Genomic DNA, 15,913 nt, shown 5'->3' on the forward strand with positions numbered 1-15,913 from the left:
TCCATTCTCAGGTTAACTGAGATGGCACACACACACACACACACACACACACACACACACACACACGCATAGGTCAATATAGTTATAGGTAAATATAGATAATTTCATCCTGAATCCCTGCCTGTTGTTTGGGTCAATCACGAACTTTTACAATTAACTTTTAATTACTGAAGCTACACAGCTTCGCTTGCCCTGCTCACTCAGGACCCGAGTTCACTGAAGCTGACGATTTATCAGGCCCTCCTGGGGGTAGGCCAGGCCCCAACGGGGCGGGGCGGGGCAGGGGACGGGGTCAGGGGGTGTATTCTGAGTGAACACGACCTTGATTGTCTAGACCCACGTAAGGTTCGGGAATATGACCTCGAGTGTGAGTGTGTGTGTGTGTGTGTGTGTGTGGGTGGGTGGGTGTTAATGATTATCTATTTGTTTTCATATATGGAGGAGGCGAGTTCTGATACACTCGTGGATCACATGTTAAACCTCATTTTCATCAACACGTAATTTCCTGCAGTATGATCATGTTGTCCTTATCTTTCCTTTCCTTCTCTCATCATGGAAGTCTTTCCTCACGTCTTCTTTCACTTCTTTCCCTGTTCCAAGGAACTGTTCAGTACCAACGTTTTCAAACTAACCTGGAGCTTTAAAAGTTGTGATCACATCTCTCGTTTTCGTTCCTTGGTCCATCGTAGGAGTAGGGTAAGTCCTGACCTCTGACCTGGGCCTCACTTTCCTTACTGCTGCCAAAGGTCAAGTTTCTTTCTCTAGACATAATTTGGTCAGACGACACGCCTCCTAAATGAATGGTATATGTATTAATTTGTCTTAAGTCCTTCCACGTACTTTCCTTCTCATCCGTCGTTTCTTCGTTGCTGAAGATAATCCTGAAACAGATTAACGTACGGTTGACTCCTGATGTGGATGGCTGACGACGCACTCACTCGGTCTTCCTCAGTCTCCGTCACGAGTCCGTCCCTTAATTTAGATCTCTGGTAAAAAACCTCGACACAATTGGGCCAAATTTCAGTTGGGTCTGTCTTGATCACCTTGTGCTGGGTTGAGGGGCACCGCTGTTGTCGGGGGTCCTAGTGTTGGAGGGAGTCCTAGAACTGTCATTAGGGGTCCCAGTGTTGTCACTAGGGGCTTCAGTCACTAGGAGTCCCACTGTTGGCAATACTGCTGGCACTAGGGGGGTCCCCACTGTTGTCACCGACCTTAACCTTATTGACAAAAGTTCTCACAAACTCTCCAGTATCTTTATCAGCCAATGTCTTCACTACACCTGTCTCTCACTTGTCACTCCCTACCACCCCTCTCCCTCCCCCTTCCTGGTCCTCCACTCACCCCAGTCCATGATTGGCCTTGCATTACGTGAGCTGTGACTGGGGAGCTCACCTTCAGCCGGTCTTTGGCCGGATAACTGAAGGTTTTACAGATCTTCCGAGTTCTCAACCGTGACCCAGATAGCAGACCTTAGAGAGAGAAAGAGAGAGAGAGAGAGAGAGAGAGAGAGAGAGAGAGAGAGAGAGAGAGAGAGAGAGAGAGAGAGAGAGAGAGAGAAAGAGAGAGAGAGAGAGAGAGGTTATTTTCTGTATCTTTTCAAGATGCTATTTACGTAGTTATCGTTTTAAAATCTTTGTATACCGTTATTCAGCTCTTTCGAGAAGTCGCTTTTCTATCGTATTCGATCGTCTATCCAGTTTGTCAATATGTCCTTGTTCAGATGCACTTGTCTACTGCCCTTCTATCTCCTCCTTGATCTGTTGGTAGATATTCTACCATCTGTGGGTAACTGAATTGGTAGACTGACAAAATATATTCTCTCAAAATTTGCCTCTTTAGTTTTAGTCAACATTTGAGACTAAACGGTCAGGTCAAAGGTCAGGCCATCATACCCAAGGGTCGTGCCGTCATCCTCGAGGTTGAACTGTTGTGCCCAAAGGTCGTACCGTCGTACTCAAGGGCAATTATTGTTCATACTTCATAGCAGTACATTAACATATAAGTTAATACTTTGTTATAATTCAGTCTTCTAACTTTGATTAAACTTTAGTGAATAAGATTATAGTGTAATCATCCGCTGTAGTGATGAATTAATCCCTCTGATACATCGTGTATTCTACTTGGCGGCGACACTATAATTCTGAAGTATTCAAAATTCACTTAATTATCTGAAGCATGGGCTTCAGACTTCATAACTTCAGAACTTTTGATGATCCAGCTGAATTTATGGCATCTACAACTACCAGTTCTACAAGTCTACCCTCTACAATCTACTCCGTAGTTTACTTCTATACAGTTGATATTCTCCAGAGAAACTACGACGCTTGGCGGCGCTCACAACTTGTTAACGACAAATTCCATAAAATCAAAAGTCTACATCTGCATTTTCTTTAAGTTACCCTTAAACTTATACGTGATGGGGAAACTCTTGAAATAGACTAAAATACAAGGACAGCGATATATGTATACAATAAAGACATTTATATCCTCACTTACCCACATTTACACCAGCTGTAAATAAGAGTCAAGCGCTTGCTCTCACGCACTCACCCTGGCTGTAAATAAGGACGTAAATTTGGACTTCTCCTCACACATATTCTAAATAAGCCTCAGACACACTCACACGCACTCCGTTACTAGTTGCAGATGATGCCCTTGGCCGGGAGGCACTTATAAAAGTGGATGAGGTTGGGGGGGACACCGTTACTCTTAAACAGCATGTGTAGTGATGATGTCTTCAGGGTGTAGTGATGATGTCTCTCAGGGTGTAGTGATGATGTCTGTCAGGGCGTAGTGATGATGTCTGTCAGGGTGTGGTGATGATGTCTGTCAGGTTGTAGTGATGATGTCTGTCAGGTTGTAGTGATGATGTCTGTCAGGATGTACCAAGTGTACAAAGGTAGTGTCCTGATGTCTACCTTGGTGTACCTTCTGGGGATGTACGTACCTTCATGATGCGTACCTGGAAGTATAACTGAGTATAACTGTAACTTAGTATAACTAGTTTAGTGATTACAAGGAGAAGGGTGTAGAAGGTCAGGTGAAAGGTGTGCCGGAGTATTTAAATGCAAGTTACATGAGTAGCAGGAAAGAGTGTTCAGTATGTACATCAATCTCTAGAATGTTCCGTGTTCATTCAGAAGAACGCTACGAGTTGTTCACTCAGTGAATTATGAACATAAGGAATACTTGACCTTGACGATACGACCTCTAGGTATGGTGACCTGGCCTTTGACCTGACTCCTACGATTTAAGCCAAAGGCCAGGTCGTCATACCATGATCGTGCTCAAGGGTCGTACTGCTGTGCTGTACAGTAGCTTAAGGTGCCACACCCTCTTGCATTTGGGTCATACCCTCGCCCTCGAAGGGCTGACGGAGGTGAGTTGATGGGACAACGGGTTGAAAAATTGTGACATATGGGGTTGAAGAATGTGTGGGGTCAGAATGTGAATTTGGTGTTATAGTCTGAGAAATGATGGTGGAGACGATATTTAGGTAGACTAGATGTGATCAAGAGTGAATGAATAAAAGGATAGGATGAAGAGGGAGGGGAGAGAGAGAGAAAACCCTAAGAGAAGTGTGAGCGCAATGACAAGACGAAACCCAGGAACAAGATCCATTTAAGATTTACCTCAGACGGGCCTCGCGTGGTTATGTAACGGTCACTAGGGACGCGTAGGTGCCAGTTAACGAGATTATCCAACATTATATTGTTATTCATCACTACATATAAATGGTAGGAAACACAGAGATTTTAATGATTTCTGTAATTGTGGATTAGTGTGTTCTGACACTGATGATGACGTAGGCATTGTTTGTTTACATCGTACGCAGTGTTGCCATCACCATCTCCCATAGCAGGGCCCCAGGGCTCACATGGCTGGCCATGTGCCTGGTTCTCCACCCCCCCCCCCTTTCCCCCAAATATCCCCCATACCGCTCTTCCTAGCCCTTCCCCCGCCCTCTACCACCCTCCTCCAACCCTCTGGCACACCCAAGATAGACCACCATCGGAACGCGGTTTATTTTTGTCTTGTTTTATAGCACTGATGAGAGAAATAACTTGAGGAATAAGATGAAGAATTCATTTACATAATTAACAAGATACATAGTAAGTACAGGTGCACTCAGATCTTAAACTGCCATGATTTACATATAAAAAGAGTAAATGTTTTATATCATTCCTCTAACAATTGATATCATCAGTGAAGAATGTTGGTGCAAGATTACTTCACTTCCTCATTCTTCATCCTATATGTACTTGTAGGTTAGGAAACACTAGAGCCATGCTTGATTAGAGAAAGAAGGGAGGGAAAACTATGTACCTACGAGTGCCTTACACCTGGCAGATAGGGTACCTACCTACTTACTACCTACCTAAATACATACATATAAGTGCTTATGATAAGACTGCCAACTCAGCGGGTTAGAGTTTAGCAGTCACCGCATGAGAGAGAGAGAGAGAGAGAGAGAGAGAGAGAGAGAGAGAGAGAGAGAGAGAGAGAGAGAGAGAGAGTAAATTGCGTCAATAGGACAACGACAATGGAATTCTTGACCATCTCACTCGTTGCTTTGCCCTCATGGTCACGGACGACATATTTTTCCTTAGGTAAACACTTAAACCTAAACAGATCTTATTCCCGAGGTGATCTTTCTACCACAATCCTTCCCACATATTTTCTCCCCTTCCTCGTCTTCCCATTCTTACTTCTATTTGTCATCTATCTCCATCATTCATGTCTTCTCTTCCTCTTCTATCTTTGCTTTATTCTGCTCTTCCTTCTGCTCCTCCAACTTTAGTCTACTCCACGTAACTTTCCCTTTTCCTCTCCCCTTAACCCCTTTACCTCATTACGTGTTAATATTTCCTCTTCAGTCTGATTTAACTATGAGGAGTATTCCCTCTGAAGAATATTTCCTTTAGGGAATCTTCCCTAGCAGGAGTATTCCCTGTACTAAGTGTTCCTTACATTTTTTCCCATTGTCTCTCATTAATCAGCTTTAACCCATCTTACAGTAATCTCTCCCTCTCATTAAAACCTGCTCTCACCAGCCCGTCTCCCATCCCTTCTCCTGTGACCTACATTCTTGTTACTTTCTCATCATTCTCATAAACTAAACTACGTCAGGTAAATCAGGCTGGACAGATCCGAGTAGATTTTTTTCAGTGTTGTAAAGTGGTGTAGATGTTGCAATGGTCTTCTGTCTTATTTCAGGTTCTTTTTGATTCAGACCGCCATCAAGATGGCACCACTACTTAAGTAGAATGCTAATGATAGTACACATAAAACCATGACGCCTTAAGCACGACAGCACGACCCTTGAGCACGACAGTATGACCTTTAGTTATGATGATGACAGCGTTTGACTTCACTTCGGGCAAGTTAATGAAATGTTTTTGAAACACTTAAGGAATTTAAGAATGTCGATATAGAAATCGTAGAACTGACCGACTTAATCTGGATTACACAAATTATTTCTTTCCATCATCGCCTCATGGAAGAACCTCCCAGAGCATGTTGCCTGCAGCAACATAATCACTATGATGGAAATCAAGCTTGATCATAACTTGTCCTTCTCCGGTACTGAATAATGTTTTAATCACTCATAATAACGTAGTAGTGGATCATGATGCCCTCGAACCACTGTTCTCGTCTTGGTCACGCTGTGGTAACTTACCAACGTTGGTTAGCCCACATACCCTCCTGTGAGGGGACAAGAATGAATCATATTGTGTATCCTTCCACATGAGGAGGAGTGCGTCGTGAGGATGGAGCTCAGGTTTTATCTGCGTCTTTCTATCAGAAATGTGAAGTGATGTTAGTCTCTGGTGATGGGATGTATGACATGTTCACAGTCAGTTAGTCTCTGGTCATGGGATGTATGACATGTTCACAGTCAGTTAGTCTCTGGTCATGGGATGTATGACATGTTCACAGTCAGTTAGTCTCTGGTCATGGGATGTATGACATGTTCACAGTCAGTTAGTCTCTGGTCATGGGATGTATGACATGTTCACAGTCAGTGTTATTCATGACTTTCAGTAATGTTAAGGCCAGACCCCCTCGCTTGGTCTTGTGGTCTGTGTATTTATGTAGTTCTGTGTAACTCTCTACTTGTTTGGGTGGCACAGAGACTCGACCCAAAAACTGATATCCTCAGTGTTACTGTTTTGTTAACCTTTGACCTTAGTGTTCATGTAAGTTTTTTTTCGTCGTATCCGTTCAAATTACACTCATGGCAACTGTTTATGGTGGAGTTATGGCAACTGTTCATGGTGGAGTCATGGTATAACACTTTCATGGTAGAGTCACTGTACACATCGAAGGGGATCTTCCCCCCCCCCCCCCATCCCCCATCACCATAGACGGAAGTGGTCTATCGTGTTGTGAGGGTGAGTTACCCCTTCCCATTCCCCCTCCCCCTACCCCAAGGGAGTGGGTGACATAACAGAGGTGAGGTGAGGGTGGGGGGGTAGGGGAGGGAGGGGGGAGGGGTAAGTTAGGGTGAGGGTAGACCCCCCCCCCCCCCCCCGTGTGCAAGTAGCTACTGCTGGTCCAACCTCCGTCCTCCTCCATTGTTCTCCTTCCCCACCACTCTCCACCCTACAACACTTCCTCCTCTCTCTCTCTCTCTCTCTCTCTCTCTCTCTCTCTCTCTCTCTCTCTCTCTCTCTCTCTCTCTCTCTCTCTCTCTCTCTCTCTCTCTCTCCCACGTCTATTCCATCCTCAGGTCGACTCATAACGATCTTGATCTACAACACAGAGACACCACTACACTCTCTTCTCCACCTCATCTACCGCAGCAACTCGTCCCCAGGTCGCCCAGCAATCTATCATAACCGACTCTCTTCCCTGCCAACTTGTTCTTGTCTCCACCAATCTATTGTCACCAACCTCCTGTGCCATCAACTCGTCCATCCCCACAGCAGCCCATCACTTGCAACCAGGTAGTCTCAACTCCTTCACCAGCTTGTCACACCCCAGCCTCCAGCAGCAGCTCCATGTGTCTCCTCCAGCAGTCTCCTCCCATCCCAGCGGTGCATCCTGTCCCCAGCAACCGCCTCCATAGCCCAGCTCCCCACGTTCACAGCTCCACCTCCTCCGCCTCTTCTTCACATCCATCATCTTCCCTCTGTTCTCTTTATTCTATGACTCTACTTTTTTCTTTCCTTATCCCTTCCTCATGATTTCATTCGTTCACTTCGTATTTTCCTTCTCCTCTTCTCCTCCATCTACCTATTTCTCCACAATAGTGACAAAGGTATTCCATCTTGATTATATTCGTCTTATATCCATCTACTTAAACTACGCTAGATAAGGGGAAATGTTTTATGTACATGTAGATAGAAGGAAATGTTTCACATACGTATAATGGTACTGTTTGCAGCCGAAGCTATGTGAGTGTCTATGTACCTCTCTATGTGCGTTTTACTTGTTCTGTTTTCACGTCCATCCAGCATAAGGTCTCGTCCGTTGTACTTGTTCTCAGACATGTATGTCCATACTTCACGTACGAGTACTTTAAAGAAAGAACCACAGAGGATTGTACGTACATTACTTCTATCATTCCATCCACTTAACCTACTAGTAAGTACAGACCAGTGTGGTGTTTATGTGTTTCACCGTCCTTGATGGACACAGACACACGGACAGACTCACAAAGTACAGACAGCCTCCCACCCCGACCACTTCCCTACCTCACTTGAAGTTTGGTAAAGAACATTAATGACCATTGTACGGGTGAAGATAGTGATACACACCCTTCACAGGACCCCCCCCCCCCACTCTTACCTGTTATCAGAGATCGTAGCTGCCCCCAGGTGTGTGTGTGTGTGGGTGTGTGTGTGTGTGGGTGTGTGTGTGTGTGTGTGTGTGTGTGTGTGTGTGTGTGTGTGTGTGGGTGTGTGTGTGTGTGGGTGTGTGTGTGTGTGTGTGTGTGGGTGTGTGTGTGTGTGTGTGGGTGTGTGTGTGTGTGGGTGTGTGTGTGTGTGTGTGTGTGTGTGTGGGTGTGTGTGTGTGTGTGTGTGTGTGTGTGTGTGTGTGTGTGTGTGTGTGTGTGTGTGTGTGTGTGTGTGTGGGTGTGTGTGTGTGTGGGTGTGTGTGTGTGTGTGTGTGTGTGTGTGGGTGTGTGTGTGTGTGTGTGTGTGTGTGTGTGTGTGAGGCGAGCTACGGCACATGGGTGACAACGTGAGCCAGGTTGAACGACTCCCCCTCATCCCCCGTGTGCCTCTGCGAGTCAACCCCTTCCCCTTCCCTCCCAACCCCTTCCCCTTCCCTCCCAACCCCTTCCCCTTCCCTCCCAACCCCTTCCCCTTCCCTCCCAATTATTCACCCTCCCCCATAGCGCCCCCACTCAGGGGTCCAACATACCTGCCTCGTCACTCTTTTTGTTAACCACCGGACTCCCCCACCCGGGCAGCTCCTCCCCCATCCCGGCCGGTGGGTGAGGTTCACTCCCCGGCGCCGGGCAGGTCTGGGTGGCGCCAGGAAGCTCTGTGCCAGGGAAATGGGGTCGACATGTCCTGGGTGGCAGGAGAATCTGTGTGTCATGTCCTGGGTGTCAGGAAGTTTCACGTGTCAACAGGTCCTGCGTGTCAACAGGTCCTGCGTGTCAACAGGTCCTGCGTGTCAACAGGTCCTGCGTGTCAACAGGTCATGCGTGTCAACAGGTCCTCCGGGAAGACTGATCTGTGTAAAAATGAAAGTGGATGGTGTAAGATGGATGATCATTACTGTTTATGTACCTGGTCATGAGAAGCAAGATCATGAGAAGCAAGATCATGAGAGGCAAGTGTTATGGTAGCAGACCAGTGAGTGAGTGTGTCAGCAGCAGTCTTAATGATAGGTGATTTGCATGCCAGTGTGAGTAATGTGGCAGTTAAGGTTATAACTGGAGGGCAGATGGTATCATGAATGGAAATGATGAACGGTTTTTGGAGTCGTGTGTTGACACATGACTGTTGATGGAGGATATACGTATGTGAGTGAGAGGGATGGTGAGCGGGCATCTGTGGATGACACAGTAACTGACAGGCGTGTTAAGAGAGCGACGAGTGGATGTAGATGTGGTGAGAGGGGCAGCTGGTGGCATGTCTGATCTCTGTCTATCTTGTAGAAGCGAAGGTGAACATTTGTTTTTAGGAAAACAGAAAACGACGTCGGGATGACCCTGGGTCAGGTTGCGAGTAACCTTTGACCTTGACATCGATATGGGTTTGCCTTAGTACCTTTACCACTCAAGATCGAGCCAGTTAATACTTGTTTTAACCCCCCCCCCCCTCCGGCTAGTCCCCCCCCTCCCCTCCTTCCGTTGCATGAGCAGCAGGTACCCCCGCCCCCCGGGGTCACACGAGTTCCCCCGCCCCCCGGGGTCACACGACCCTAAATGGGGCGTCCACGACCTAGTCGGGTCCGACGCCTCTAGTGATCTGCTTGGAGAGGTTTGGAGAGCTTGTAGGTGAAAGTGGTTCTTATAGTTATTGTTGAAGGTTTTTGAGAGTCCCTTGACGAAAATGGGTTCTGATTTGCGCTGCCGCTCACCAGATGAGCATGGGGGGGCGGGGGGGGGGGTGCTCAATACATATGCTGGAGAGACCGGCACACGAGGGAAGGTTGTGCAGGTGAACACTGGGGAGGAGGAGACGTGGAAGATGGCGAGGAACAAGTCAACGTCGAGCTGTTTATAAGACCTGACCAGTTTTTGTTGCTTGTGTCTCGTGGAGAAGTGGGGAGGGATGGGGAGAGGTAAGGGGGAGTCGGATGGAGGGGGTGATGGGGTACATCTGGTGGGATGGGTGGTGATAGGGGGAGGGGGGGGAGGGTTATTGTGAAATAAATAGCCAATGAGAAGCCAGCATGAAGGGGGCGTTGGAGAGGTGGGGTGAGAGATGAAGGGGGTTTGGGATAAGGGGGAGTAAGAGAGGAGGAGTGGGGAGAGGTGGGGGGTTGAGGGGAAGGTGGGGAGGCGTCACTGGGTACTGAGGGAGGAGCCAGGGTAAATATTGCTTCACACAAGTGGCTGCTGGGGAGAAGACGGAAGGGGGGAGGAGGAGGAGGAGGGAGAGAGGGAGGAGTTAGGGAGAAGTTAACTCATCAGATGCTCATAAGGACGACTGCTGATCGTTAGAGAGCATCAGGTGATGACGGTGGGTCAACTTGCATCGCTAGTAATGTGTTGAGCCTAGGTCAACTGGCAACTGGTCAATCATCTGCCTTATTAAGGTGTTGGCGTTAGAATAGATGTTAGAATAATGGCAAGACTATCTAACACTTGGTTAGATGTAAAGAGGAAGGAGAGATATGGCAGACAGAGCAAGAACATTGCATTATAATGTCGGGACAATGTAACATAATGACTCATACAACACACGGTACACTGGCTGAGAGCAGATCGCCTTATAGGATCTCCAGAAAGCCATCCTAACTTCCTAAGAACTCAGGTATTTATCCTTGAACTGCCCCTGGGATCTCTCTCTCTCTCTCTCTCTCTCTCTCTCTCTCTCTCTCTCTCTCTCTCTCTCTCTCTCTCTCTCTCTCTCAAGCTGTAAGGATAATCATAGTATACGTACTCGCCCACTACCTCTGGCTATTACAAGTTGTATCATTCTTGGAGATTATTGATAGAATCAGAAGTTATGGCATGATCCTGGAAGCTAAACGCTCATTTAATGCAATAACTTGCAACGTCTCTCCCCGGCCCCGAGGCCAGAAGGAAGGATCAAACAGAAAATTTCCATCGAAGTCTCGTCAACACTGGATCACGTGGACACGTCATCCAGTTGTCTCCATACCCGAGCTGAAGGACGTGCAGGTGAAATCTGGGGTTGGTTACTGCAGTTGCTGGACCAGGGTGTCTGAAGGTCTGGACTCATGAGTACGTTCCAGGGAGGGGAAAGTGAACGAGAAGGCTCCTGGTCTGGAAAAAGATTCCATTTCTATCTTTCCAGCATGAGGAAGCTAACCTAACCTATGTTATCCACTGAACTGGAGTGGATATGTCCTAGACAGCGTATCCACAGAGCTTTCCAGGGTGAGAAAGATTTCTAAACACGTTTTATGGTGAATTATTTGACATGGTTTTAGTATTAGTGGATGGTTGGTTCCAGGTATCTTACCTTCTATAACATATAAGATTATTCAGGACTATGTTGTAAGGGTCACTCAGCAGCCCTTCGCCTCCTGAAGCCCTCCTACTGCCCCTGGCCACCACCCAAACCTCCTGCAGGAGTCTACAAGGAAACTTCTGAACATCCTTGGTCATGTGTACCTGTCCAATGCTCAGACTAGAGAAGCTTCAGACGATCAGCCATTCTCAACATCACCAGGAACCATCACCCAATGTTGTCTCTTGCAATATTTCTTTTCTTCTTGATCACCGTATGTGTTGTCCAGAGGCGATGGTATTCTTGCCAAAGGTTAGTTTATGGTTATATTGTACTCTGTTCTCTGTATATACTTTCAGACTTTAGCCGCATGTCAGCAACACATTGATATATATTATTAAAGATAAAGAAAATACCATAATTATTTACAACGGGGAACACCAAGACTTACGGAAATTATCTGATATTTATACTGCTCTGTGAGGTGGGTGAAGGGGGCGTGTCTTCGTGACGCTTCCTGTTTGGGAGCCAATCAGGAACAGCATTCTAACTCTGTCCGGTGGCTGGTCAGCCAGTGACAGAGAGCCTTGCATCATCATCCCCCCCCCCCTCTCCTTCCTCAGGCACGTGACCCAGCGTGAAGGAGTTTTGCGCAAATGTTTTTCAAGCTTTTTTACCAACTTTGTCTTGGTCTTTCCTGCCACGTAGGCTGTTATGCTGGTAAGAGAGACTGCAGTGTCTTGAGACAGTGGAGGTCCTTCTCATACCAAAACATGGCTGCCTGGATAACAGAAACGTTTATTTAACTTTTTGAGATCACTGCAGTTTCAGATTGCATCACTGCTTGGCTTCTTGTGTCTGTCATTCTGTATCTCACTGCTTGGCTTCATCTATCTATCTATCTCCATCTGTCGATCATTGATAGAAGAAGAGAACTTGAAAAGTTATATGGATAAGATCAGTACATATTCATTAATGTTTAAAATATTATCAAATGTAAAGATGAACCAGTGTGTCGCACCAGACATGAGAAGAATGTTGTGTTTTTTGGTGGATTTATGGGAAAATAATCAAGGACATTTAACCACGAGCTCTACAGGACGACCAATGAACATGAAACTACGACCTTTGAACGCTACATCACGACTCTTGAGCACAAAAGTACGACTTTGAGCGTAATGCTACGACCCTTGAGCAAAACAGTACGACTCTTCAGCATAACATTTTTATCCTTGAGTACAAATGACGAGTTTTGAGCATGACTACGACCTCTGAGTACGAGAGCATGAAGGTACGACCTTCCAACACGACGTTACGACTTTTGGGTGTCATGATCTGGCTTTAAACGCTGGCCCTTACAGGTCAGGTCAAAGGCCAGGCCATCATACCCGTAAGTCGTACCCTTGTGCTCAAGGGGGTAATCATCATCTTGGCCCCACAACGCTGGACTCTTCAACAGATGGCGTAAATCGTGAGTCAGTGTAAATAAACTCTGTAAAACTGACTAAACTGGCAACCGTCCGCTACAGTTGCCGGAAAGGCTGAGAAAATTTATATTTCTCAAAGAAGTGAAGTTCGGATAATGAGTAAATAGATCCTAGTGAGTCAAATGAATAACATGGAATCACATGAGAGACAACGTTGTAGGGCAGCGGAGCGGACGGACGTCAGTGAACGCGGACGTCAGCAGACGCGGATGCTAGAGAAGGCGGACGCCAGAAGACGCAGCAGAAGTAAACAAACAGAGAGTCAGCTGGAGGACGAAGGCGGGCGTGGCCTAGCGGGCATCGAGGAGCACAACGAGGCGCCTTCACCACCAACCACAGGCCTCCCCACCTCCCACCACTCTCCCTCCCCAGCACCTTCATCACTACAGGCTCCCCCCATCACCTTCACCACCATAGGCCTCCCTTCCCCCCATCACCTTCACCGACTCCTTATGAACAACCGAAATGCCTCCCGAGGATTACTCAAGGTCCTTCTCCAGATATCCTCTGTTACAGGCAAGTCTCTTGTCCCCCAGCCTTCTCTCCAATGTTACCCTCCCCACAAGGTTCCCTTCGTCCCCAGGTTCCCTCCGTTCCCAGGTTCCCTCCCTCACTACTGCTTCCTTTCAACCATTGCTGAGGCTCCCTCGAGCCTTCTTGCTCTCCCTCTGCCTTGCCTGGGTTATCTTTCTTTCAGTCCTGCTGAAATCTTTCCTGACTCTCTCCTATCTCTCTCAGTTCTGTCTTTCCCGTCCGTGTGGCTTTCAGCCGTATCTCTCCCATCCCTGTCTTTCTTAGCTCTGTCTCATCCATCCTCGTCTCTCCCAGCTCTGTCTTTCCCATCCTCGTCTCTCCCAGCTCTGTCTCTAGTCTCCTCAAGTTCTTCACACGTCCACCAGTCGGATTTCGACTTCCCTTACGTCTTTCCTCGTCGTTCCATCACTTTCTCCTGCCTCTCCCAGCCTCCCATAGTGTTCCACCTCACACTTCCCATGGCCCTCTGTACGGCTAGGTAGTGCACCACAGGACCACTATCAAGCCATTGCCGTGGCCCTAAAGTCCTCCCCAGTCTTCCCCACCTCCCCAGCCAGCCTGGCGTAACTCAACACCTCTTCTCCCTCCTACTATTCTTCATTTTTCTTATGCATTTCATATTCTTCTTCCTCCTCCTTTACCCATTTCTTTTCTCCTTTTCCACCTCCTCGTCTTCCTCCACCTCTTCCTCTTCCTCCACCTCCTCCTCTTCCTCCCCCTCCTTCCCTGCCACCTCCTCCATCGCCCACAGTTGACTAGCTCATGTAGATAACATTTTATAGCGACATTCCTCCCTTACCTCAGAACGAAGACTTCTTACTTCCTACAACCGATAAACAACTACCATGGTAATGTAGATGATTATAAATACAGTGATGAGTTAAAAGATACGTCGTAAATATACATGGAAACTGACATTACAGCGGTAGAAGCTGTTGCGTATCAAGTGCAAAGAAGACATAGTACAGGGCGCCTCTAGCGGCCAACCGTTACACTACGTCCCGGCCGACGGTAGATGATCCTCTCGTCATGAACTTATCAAATGAATTTGAGTCGTGAGTACATGGACATAAGGGCAGTAATGGCATAGGCGATTGTGTTGTGTTATGCCTTTCAGAGATGAGTACCACTATCCTCAGGCATCATCAATCCTAATTATGTAAATTATATGCAAGTCACAACACAAAAAATGAGCAGTTATACCTCACTGCATGGAGTCAACATGGAGAATCTATTTGTGTGTGAGACTATATTACACACACACGCACACACACACATACACACACACACACACACCAAATATATATATATATATATATATATATATATATATATATATATATATATATATATATATATATATATATATATATATAAATACAGTATGTAAATATGTTCATCAATAACCGACCAGTGAGACGGAGGGAAAGAGCTGGGTGTGGACTTGAGGAGGAGGGTTGGTGTGGCAGTCGGTCTAGAGTCAACCTTCACCATCATCTCGACCATCCTCATGTGGCCACAGTGGCCCCTTGAGGGTCAGCCCTATCAGGAGGTCGCTTCTCCAACCGTCGTCAGTGAAGCACCGTCCAGGGGCGTGCGTTCCCCCCGCTCTCCTGCACCACACTACCACAGCCACACCAGACGCACCACACTACCACAGCCACACCGGACGCACCACACTACCACAGCCACACCGGACGCACCACACTACCACAGCCACACCAGACGCACCACACCACCACAGCCACATCAGACGCACCACACTACCACAGCCACATCAGACGCACCACACTACCACAGCCACATCAGACGCACCACACCACCACAGCCACATCAGACGCACCACACTACCACAGCCACACCAGACGCACCACACTACCACAGCCACATCAGACGCACCACACCACCACAGCCACACCAGACGCACCACACTACCACAGCCACATCAGACGCACCACACCACCACAGCCACACCAGACGCACCACACTACCACAGCCACACCAGACGCACCACACTACCACAGCCACACCAGACGCACCACACCACCACAGCCACATCAGACGCACCACACCACCACAGCCACATCAGACGCACCACACCACCACAGCCACATCAGACGCCGCAGCAAGCGGGGAGGGGGAGGTCCACTTCAGGCAGGACTGCCTCAGTGTTCCTACCACCACGAGCGTTGTACATATCCTAGAGTCATCTAGGAGGTCTCGCTCGTCCACCTCACATGACCTGACCTGACCTGACCCCCGTCATCAGCGAAGAAGCCGGCACATCTCTGAGGGGTTGGGGGAAGTTGAAAGTCACATACCAATCCTCTTGATTCAGTGCTTCCCACTTTACCAGAAGTCTTCAGTCAGTAGGATCTCAGAGGTCTTCGATCTTTCCATTATAAGTCTGTGTTTGATCCAGAACTTATGGTAATCTTCCTCCAGATACCTGAGCCGCATCTGATCCTGTTCAGCTCAGCTTAGCAAGATCAGCTACGCAGTTCTAAGAAACCAACGGATCACGTGACATTTAATGTCCGGATACCAACCAGTTTTATTATGGCCACTGGTCTGATGGAGACAGGCCTCCTGCACTGCCCTCCCGCCCGCGACCAGAGACCACCAGAGGCCCAGGCCAGACCATCCCTTTATGAAACTGACTTAACCAAATAAGCCCCTCAAGGTGGGCACAAGAACGCTAATGGCAGCAGGTAATGCGAGGTTTTATGATCTTCCAGGATCATCTTTCCAGCAGACGTGGCGTCACTGACACTGTGCCACGTCGTC

The sequence above is a fragment of the Panulirus ornatus genome, chromosome 14, assembly GCF_036320965.1.
Source record: "Panulirus ornatus isolate Po-2019 chromosome 14, ASM3632096v1, whole genome shotgun sequence".
NCBI classification, from domain to species: Eukaryota; Metazoa; Arthropoda; class Malacostraca; order Decapoda; family Palinuridae; genus Panulirus; species Panulirus ornatus.